This window comes from Rhinoderma darwinii, unplaced genomic scaffold (assembly GCF_050947455.1).
Source record: "Rhinoderma darwinii isolate aRhiDar2 unplaced genomic scaffold, aRhiDar2.hap1 Scaffold_122, whole genome shotgun sequence".
NCBI classification, from domain to species: domain Eukaryota; kingdom Metazoa; phylum Chordata; class Amphibia; order Anura; family Rhinodermatidae; genus Rhinoderma; species Rhinoderma darwinii.
Genome location: NW_027461956.1, coordinates 351,045 through 361,002, shown reverse-complemented (window position 1 = coordinate 361,002; position 9,958 = coordinate 351,045).

The following is a 9,958-nucleotide window of genomic DNA, read 5'->3' as shown; positions in this document are numbered from 1 at the left end:
TAGTACCCTCCACCATCTGTAAAGATCATACAGTAATAATTAGGCTTCGTTCTCACCTGCATCGTGGTTCCGTTCATGGGTTCTGTCAGACCTTTCCGTCAGGGGAACCTACGAACGGAAACCAAACGGAAACCATAGCATTCTGTTACCATTTCAATGGTAACGCTTCCGTTGCTAATGGTTTCTGTTTGTCTCCGTTTCACAAGGTTTTCGTTTTATTGGCGGTATCAATAGAGTAGTCGACTGTATCCACCTATAATCTATCACATCTAACTTAGATGTGATGTATTACAGGTGGATCCAGCATGTCAGACACACAGGACACACAGGACCCGCTGACACTGAACCCATCAGTCCCACAGACCTGACAAGTTCAGGATTCAGCGTAGGATACAGCTTCTCTGTATACAGGTAACAGAGCAGCTGTATCTCAAAAAGTAAAAATATTTTTTAATAAAAACTAATTATAAAGTTGCACAAAACACACTGACTGACATTTAAAAAAAAAAAAAGTTTCAAAAGGTGTTCATAACCTTTAACCCCTTCCCGACATTTGACGTAAATGTACGTCATGGAAAGCATTGACTTCCCGCATCTTGCCGTACATATACGCCGAATGTTTGGGACCGGCTCAGAAGATGAGCCGGTGCCATCATCACCGGATCTCAGCTGTATCTAACAGCTGACATCCGGCTGTAACGGCGGGGACCGAAATTAGCTTTGATCCCCGCCATTAACACCTTAAGTGCAGCGCTCAAATCGCTGCACTTAAGGTGTTTGCAGCTCATCGGAACCCCAGTAATGAAATTGCCGGGGTTACGGTGGCTGCAATGGCAACCGGAGGCCTAATACTGGCCTCCCGGTCTGCCTAGCACCGAAGCCGGTCAAGATCCGCCCGGCGGCGGAGCCTGATCGGCTTCCGTAGCTGCCGGCAAGATGGCGCCGGGTCAGGAGATGATCCGGCGTCATCAGCGGTGGAAGTCAGCTGTACTGTACAGCTGACATCCACCTGTAACGGCAGGAACCGGAGCTAGCTCCGATCCCTGCCATTAACCCCTTCGATGCAGCAATCGAAAGTGATTGCTTCATCGTAGCGGTTACTAGCAGATCGCCAGCCCTGACAGGCAATCAGGACTGGCGACTGCTGTTATGGCAACAGGAGACACAATGGTCTCCTGCTCTGCCATTACGGAAGCCGATTTAGGCCCCGCCGGGAGGCGAAGCCTAATCGGCTTGCTGTCAGTGAATGACTGACAGATCTACTACATAGGTAGTGCAATGTATTAGAAAAAAAAAAATCTGACCGTTGGACCTTCAAGTCCCCTAGTGGGACTTGAGAAAAAGTGTAAAAAAAGTATAAAAAAGTGTAAAAAAAAGTGCAAATAATAAAAGTTTGAAAACAATAAAAGTTTCAAGTAATCAAATAAAACACAATCCCCCTTTTACTCTTATCAAGTCCTTTATTATTGAAAAATAATAATAAACCATATGTATTTGATATCGCCGCGACCGTAACGACCTGAGGTATCAAAATATTATATTATTTATTGCACGCGGTGAACAGCGTAAAAAAAAAAATGTAAAAAACGTTACCAGAGTTTCTGTTTTTTTGTCACTTTGCCCTACAAATGTTAGAATAAAAAGTGATCAAAAAGTCGCACGTATCCAAAAATGGTACCTATAAAAACTATAGCTCGTCCCGCAAAAAACAAGCCCTCATACACCTCCGTCGATAAAAAAATTAAAAAGTTATGGTTCTCACAACTTGGCGACAGAAAAAATACATTCTTTTTACAAAAGTAATTTTATTGTGCAAAAAGTTGTAAAACATAAAAAAGTCCTATAAAATAGGTATCGCCGGAATCGTACTGACCCGCAGAATAAAGTTAACATGTAATTTATAACGCATGGTGAACGCTGTATAAAAAAAAAAGACAAAAGCTGTGCCAGAATTGCGTTTTTTTGTTTACCTGGCCTTCCAAAAAATAGGATAAAAGGTGATCAAAAAGTTGCATGTACCCCAAAATGGTACCAATAATAACTACAGCTCGTCCCGCAACAAACCAGCCCTCATACCGCTACGTCTATGAAAAATAAAATTAGTTATGGCTCCAATAAGTCAGGAAATAAAAAAATATGCAGTTGTGCCCGAGGGGAACATTTCTTCTGTTTGAAGAGGCGATTTATCAAGGACCTAAAATTAGGGAACCAGGAAAGGGAGGGCCCAAACATATCCGCTGGAAGCGACGGTGCCCGTATTATACCAGGACAACACTTCCTAGCAAAATTCCCCAAACTACAAAGGCGCGGAGTGTGGATCAAAAGGGGGATAATAAAGGACGCCATATATCAGTGCGACACCAGCCTGTGCAGAAATGATTGTGACACAGCGTAACACACATCTATGGATCATTTTATTGTTTTTTTTTACCCCATTATTATACCACCTGACTATGCCCCTTATATTCTCCGCCCGGCTTACATATGCCCTACATTATAAACGGAAACACCAGTAAGACTCCAAACAAAACTACTACCAAGCAAAATCCACGCTCCAAAAGCCAAATGGCCTTTCCTCCCATCTGAACCCTACAGCGTCCCCAAACAGCAGTTTCCTTCCACATATATGGCACCGTCATACCCGGGAGAACCCTTTTAGCAATTTTTGGGGTGTGTGTCTCCAGTGGCATAAGCTGGGCACGACATATTTGCCACTGAATGGCATATCTAGGGAAAAATATAAATTTTTAATTTGCACCATCCACAGCGCATTCATTTATGGAAAAGACCTGTGGGGTGAAAATGCTCACTACACCCCTTAATAAAAGCATTGAGGGGTGCAGTTTCCATAATGGGGTCACTTCCCAGGGGTTTATTTTTATTATTTCACATCTGAGCCTCTGCAGTGGTGAACCAATACTTTGTAAATCGCCAAATTAGGCCTCAATTTTACATGGTACGCTTTCACTCCTGAGCCTGGTCGACTGTCCAGGCAAGAGATTAGGGCCACATGTAGGGTGTTTCTAAAACCAGGAAACCCAGCATAATAATTAGAGAGCTGTCTTGTTATGGTGGCACAAGCCGGGCACCACATATTGTCCACATATCTGTGGAAAAAATCCAATTTTCACTCTGCAACATCGAGTTCACACTAATTTCTACAAAACACCTGCAGGGTTAACATGCTCACTACATCCCTAGGTAAATGCATTGAGGGGTGTAGTTTCCAAAATTGGGTCGCATCTGGGGGGTTTCCACTGTTTTGGGCCCACAGGCGCCCAGAAACCAATCCAGCAACATCTGCACTCCAAATGGTGGTCCTTCCCTTCTGAGCCCTGCCGTGTGCCCAAACAGCAGTTTATGACCACATATAGGGTATTGCCGTACTTGGGCGAAATTGCTTTACAAATGTTGGGTTCTTTTTTTTCCTTTATTTGATGGGAAAATGAAACATTTTGCGCTAAAGCTATGTCTTAGTGAAGAAAAAGGATTGTTTTTATTTTCACTGCCCAATTCTAATAAATTCTATGAAACATCTGTGCTGTCAAAATGCTTACTACACCCCTAGATTAATTCCTCAAGAGGTGTAGTTTCCTTAATGAAGTCAATTTTTGGGCGTCTTCATTGTTTTGTCCCCTCAGGGGCTTTACAAATGTGACATTGCCTCTGCAAACCATTCCTGCTAAATGTCATCTCCAAAATCCAAATAGCGCTCTTTCCCTTCTAAGCCCTGCCGTGTGTCCAGACAGCCGCTTATTACCACATGTGGGGTATTGTTTTACTCGGGAGAAATTGCTTTGCAAATTTTGTGGTTCTTTTTCTCCTTCAGTCCTTGTGGAAATGAGAAAAAATTAGCTAAACCTACATTTTCTTTGAAAAAATGTAGATTTTTATTTTCAGGGCATAGTTCCAAAAATTTCTGCAAAAAACTGTGGTTTCAAAATACTCATTATACCGCTAGATAATTTCCTCAATGGGTGTAGTCTCCAAAATGGGGTCACTTGTGGGGGGTTTCCACTGTTTTGTCCCCTCAGGGCTTTGTAATTGTGACATGGCCTCCGCAAACTATTCCTGCTAAATGTGATCTCCAAAAGCCAAATAGCGCTCTTTCCCTTCTAAGCCCTGCCGTGTGTCCAAACAGCCGGTTATTACCACATGTGGGGTATTGTTTTACTTGGGAGAAATTGCCTTACAAATTTTGCGGTGCTTTTTCTCCTTCAGTCCTTGTGGAAATGAGAAAAAATTAGCTAAACCTACATTTTCTTTGAAAAAAATGTAGATTTTTATTTTCAGGGCCTACTTCCAATAATATCTGCAAAAAAACTGTGGGGTCAAAACGCTCATTATACTCCTAGATAATTTCCTCAATGGGGGTAGTCTCCAAAATGGGGTCACTTGTGGGGGGGGGGTTTCCACTGTTTTGTCCCCTCAGGGGCTTTGTAAATGCAACATGGCCTCCGCAAACCATTCCTGCTAAATGTGAACTCCAAAAGCCAAATGGCGCTCCATCCCTTCTAAGCCCTGCCGTGTGTCCAAACATCCGTTTATTACCACATGTGGGGTACTGTTTTACTCGGGAGAAATTGCTTTACAAATTTTGTGCTGCTTTTTTTCCTTCAGTCCTTGTGGAAATGAGAAAAAATTAGCTAAACCTACATTTTCAGGGCCTAATTCCAATAATTTCTGCAAAAAACCTGTGGTGTCAAAATGCTCACTATACCCCTAGATAATTTCCTCAATGGGGGTAGTTTCCAAAATGGGGTTACTTGTGGGGGGTTTCCACTCTTTTGTCCCCTCAGGGGCTTTGTAAATGTGTCATGGCCTCCGCAAACCATGACTAGCCTAAGTGGAGTCATGTGCTGATTAACCATTTTACCTTTATTCCACTTCTTTCGCCCCCTTCCCAATAAAGACACGTGACAACCGAGGTTGGATGTGAAATGGCCACAGCAGCCATTTATTTATTTAACATAAATTAAATGCAATTTAATCCGAAACATTCGGATAACTCTTTTAGGAATTCGACCAGAGAATTCCTACTATAATTCACATGACCCAACGTGGGTCAATTAACACTAAACAGAGCAGGGGAAGTCCTTGAAGCCATTTTTTCCGATTTCCTTTAAATTAGCCATCTGCAAACCACCACCAACTATTTACCTCCAGCCGTAAACCAGCTCGGAAGCACCGCTCACCCCTGCAGATAGCTCCAACCACCAGAAGACCACTTCAAAGGGATAACACCCTATGAAGTCTTCAAATGATGTACCATTTTGGGGGACGCATACCCCCGATGCGACCCCCCCACCATTTTGTACTGACCAACCTCAAGGACTCCCCCCGCCAGCTGCCATGACACCCGGACCTGCTTAAAAGAAATAAAACAAACACAAGTTACATAAGCATACTTCAAAACACGAAAACAGATAAACCCACACCCTGATCTCATAACCGGACCTAATTCAGGGCGGGTGGGTGGGAACTAATTTTTCTTGTTTCTCCTCCCGCTGCTTCCGGCTCAATGCCGAAAACAGCGGGAGGAACAGTTACCACACCCCGGCTCCTGCCCACTCCCCCTCCTACTTCACCCACCTGTCTTCCTATTGGTTGAACCCTCCCTCCTACGGCAGTCATGGAGGCTTCCCGTTAAGCCCTCCGTGCTGCCGTCCAGCCTCTGCTTGACTAGCCTAAGTAGAGTCATGTGCTGATTAACCATTTTACCTTTATTCCCCTTCTTTCGCCCCCTTCCCAATAAAGACACGTGACAACCGAGGTTGGATGTGAAATGGCTACAGCAGCCGTTTATTTATTTAACATAAATTAAATGCAATTTAATCCGAAACATTCGGATAACTCTTTTAGGAATTCGACCAGAGAATTCCTACTATAATTCACATGACCCAACGTGGGTCAATTAACACTAAACAGAGCAGGGGAAGTCCTTGAAGCCATTTTTTCCGATTTCCTTTAAATTAGCCATCTGCAAACCACCACCAACTATTTACCTCCAGCCGTAAACCAGCTCGGAAGCACCGCTCACCCCTGCAGATGGCTCCAACCACCAGAAGACCACTTCAAAGAGATAACGCCCTATGAAGTCTTCAAATGATGTACCATTTTGGGGGACGCATACCCCCGATGCGACCCCCCCACCATTTTGTACTGACCAACCTCAAGGACTCCCCCCGCCACAGCGAAACAGGCCTTGACCACCTCAAGCCTGTGAGTCCCTCCAAACCACCACCGCCCTCTCAATTCCTTCTGCTAAAGCCAGGCTCCACATATCAATTCCAACCTCGGTCAAATGTACCCCATCACTTCTCCAATAATTACCGACCCCTGACTCCAAATCCTTGTGACGAACACAAATGCCCCCATGCTTAGCAACAAAACGTGACACCGCCCGGTTTACCTTAATGCAGGCTTTGTTAACCCTTTCGACCGATCTTGCCAAACACCAAAACTTCCTCGGAACGATGTCCGACCAAACAATCACCAGTTGAGGATAAGATACCCATAAACTCAATAGATCGTGTTTAATATCCCGCACTAACTCGCGAAACGGGCGCACCCCCAGATCATTCCCCCCCACATGTAACACCAGAACCTCCGGAACCCTGTCTAACTGAGAGTATGTCTGAAACTCAGCAAGTACCCGGCTCCACAACATACCTCGGAAGCCCAGCCAGTGTACAACCGCATCGTGCCGCGGAATGCGAAGCTGGCGGCCATCTGGGCGAACGTGCGCCCGCAATGCCCCCCAGTGCACAAAAGAATGTCCTAAAATCCACACTAAGCAAGGTTGATGATCTGAAAAGAGAAACAAAACCGCACATGTCAAACAATCAAAACACCTGACCGACTCACAACAAATGAGGGCGCACATAAGTCTGAAACCTATTGGACTCCCACCGGCCTATGCGCCGCACACCCTCGTCATCCATCCCCCACCGCCCCGCTTCAGTAGCAGCACCAATCCTGAACGAGTGAGACGAGTAATACCCCTGCCCTACGCCAACTGCAGTCAAGCATTTTTTAAACACTGCACCAAATTGATACCTGGACAAAAACGAGCCATTATTATGACGGAGCAATGGCGCCTCAGGCCCCCCAACCAGTGGCTTAAAAACCGCCATACAAGCGACTGGACACATTGCCGACCCTGGGAGGGCAAACAACACTATCCGCTTACCCCGACCTGCTTGATCAGTCTTGGACCGCTGCAAAAACAACTCAAATCTATCCTCATATAGACCCACATCAGCCTGCCGCAATCCCCCAGCTCTAGCCGCACTAGGAGAAACCAACTCCCCAATTCTGAGTGCTACGAAAAACGCGAGGGAAAAAGCCAACCGGAACAAAACTACCTCATCAGGCGAATTACAAACAGCCCCCAGCGATGCACCCAACGACCCAAGCAGGGAAAAAGAAACGGGTCGCCTCTGATCTGCTACCGCCCTACCCCAACGCAGACCTTTTAAAGCTTGCCGTACTAAAAAATGTTTGGTCACATCCTGGAAACCCCGTAATTTGAATCCAAACGCCAAACCAGCAACAAAACAATTCACTTTTTACGGGGAAAACCCCGCCTCCCCAGCATCCCCCAACCAGTACAATAACGCCACCAACCTGTCTTGCGCCGTGCTGACGTTACCCAACACTCTTACCCACTCCTCCCACTGCTGCCAACACGCCGAATAAGCGCTCAACGTCGCGCTAGCCAATAACCTTTCAATCAACCGTTCCACGGGACCGAAATCAGACCCCAGAGATGTTCCGGGCAAGCCAAACCGACCAGCTCCGCTCCCGGTGCCATTTGCCGAAAACGATCCCACTGCGAGCGAGAAAGAGCATCAGCAATACCATTGTCCTTCTGCATACGCGCCAAAACCACCAGACCCTGCCGCGTCAGTAAACAGTTCCAACTCTCCCATTTCCTGTACCTGCGACATCCACAATGATCTACCATTATACTGCCCAAGGAACTCCTCCTAGACCCGCAGGTCCGCCCTGTGATCCCCACCAATCCTCACAAAATAATGGGGCGCCCGAATCCCCGCCGTCGCTGACGCCAACCTCCTGCTAAAAACTCTACCCATTGGCATAATTCGATAGGCAAAGTTCAACTTTCCAAGCAGCGACTGAAGATCGAGCAACGTGATCTTCTTCAATTGACAAGCCCGCCTGACCTCCTGTCGCAATGGCAATAATTTATCCTCAGGCAGCCTGCACTCTATTGCCACCGAATCAATTTGGATCCCCAAAAAACAGATGGTAGATACCGGGCCCTCTGTCTTTCCAGGCGCCAAAGGGAATCCGAAATCCGTCGCAACCTTCTGCAAGGAATACAATAAATTCCCGCAAACCGGGGACCCGCTAGGGCCTACGCACAAAAAATCATCAAGATAATGTATTAAGGAATCGACCCCGGCCACACCCTTCGTCACCCACTCCACGAAGCTACTAAACGCCTCGAAGTATGCGCAAGAAAGGGAGCACCCCATTGGAAGACACCTATCAACATAAAACCCCCCGTTCCAGAAGCAACCCAACAGCCGTTGGCTATCTGGATGTACCGGCAGCAAGCGAAAGGCCGACTCAATGTCAGTTTTTGCCAACAACGCACCGGGCCCCGCCTCCCGCACTAACGCCACCGCTTTGTCAAACTAAGTGTAAATAACCGAACATAACTCGTGATCTATCCCATCGTTCACCGACGCTCCCCTGGGAAACGACAAATGCTGTATCAACCGGAATTTGTGAGGCTCCCGCTTTGGCACAACTCCCAAGGGTGATACCACTAGATTCTCAATCGGCGGCTCATCAAAAGGACCAGACATCCGACCCAAAGACACCTCTTTCAAAAGCTTTTCTGAAACGACCGCCGAGTGCAGATAAGCTGACTTAAGGTTGCGCCGTGTCACCGGAACCTCATATGGAGGAGGGGGGTAACAAAACCAAACAAAAACCCCTCGTAAATTAACGTGGCCGCAACCCTATCCGGATATTCACTTAGATACGGGGGCATCCTTTCCACCCTCACCGGCGACCGCCCCTTGACCAACTGAAGCGGACTGAGGGCCTGACCGCCTACCCTTCCGCATACATTTTGAGGCCCCGTGTGAGGAGCCATTGCACTCCGAACAGACATGCTTAAATTTAAAGGTGGCCCCGAACTTACACTGGCCATCGTTGAATTGCCAGCAGAACCCCAGTTTTGACCCGGAACCTTGCCCGGATAGACTAGACTGGCCCCCTTGGCCAAAACTCCCGGGAAAGGACTGCTTAGCCTGCGCCGTAACCCGCAACCACAACGCAATATACTTTTGATCCCACCGGATCGCCGTCCGGACCGCCTTCCGCTGGCGAAATTGCTCATCATACCGCAACCACGCCTGGCCCCTGTACGCCCGATAGGCCTCCCCGATGGCATCAAAGTAACAAAACAACGCCGAGCAATTTTCCGGCGCCTTTTCCCCGATCACGCTTGCCAAAATAGCGAAAGCTTGCGACCAGTTGGCGAACGTCTGCGGGATAAGCCTATACCGCCAGCGTTCTTCTTCCTCTTTCTTACTCTCGTCCCGCTTGCCCTTATCCAAATTGAACTTTGCAAGCGGCAGAAGAGAAAATATCTCCACGTATTCATCCTTCCAAATCCGTTTGCGTACCTCTTGCTTCAGGTGAGCCCCTAACGGGCCCTCGAAACAGACGTAAACCTCGCCCCGAGCGCGATCATCAAGCCGAATCCTATCCCCATCCTTCAGCGCCTCGGTTTGGACCGACACTGCTACCGCTTCCTTTGCCACCCCCGGGACCTCCCCGACCATGGACCGCGACTGTACCTCACGAGGCCCTTCCCATACCAACACAGGAGACCCCGCCGGCGCTACCGGCGCCGCTGTCCTATTTAAGCGCCCGACTAGCTCGCGCAAACAACCCACTAAATCTGTTAAACCAT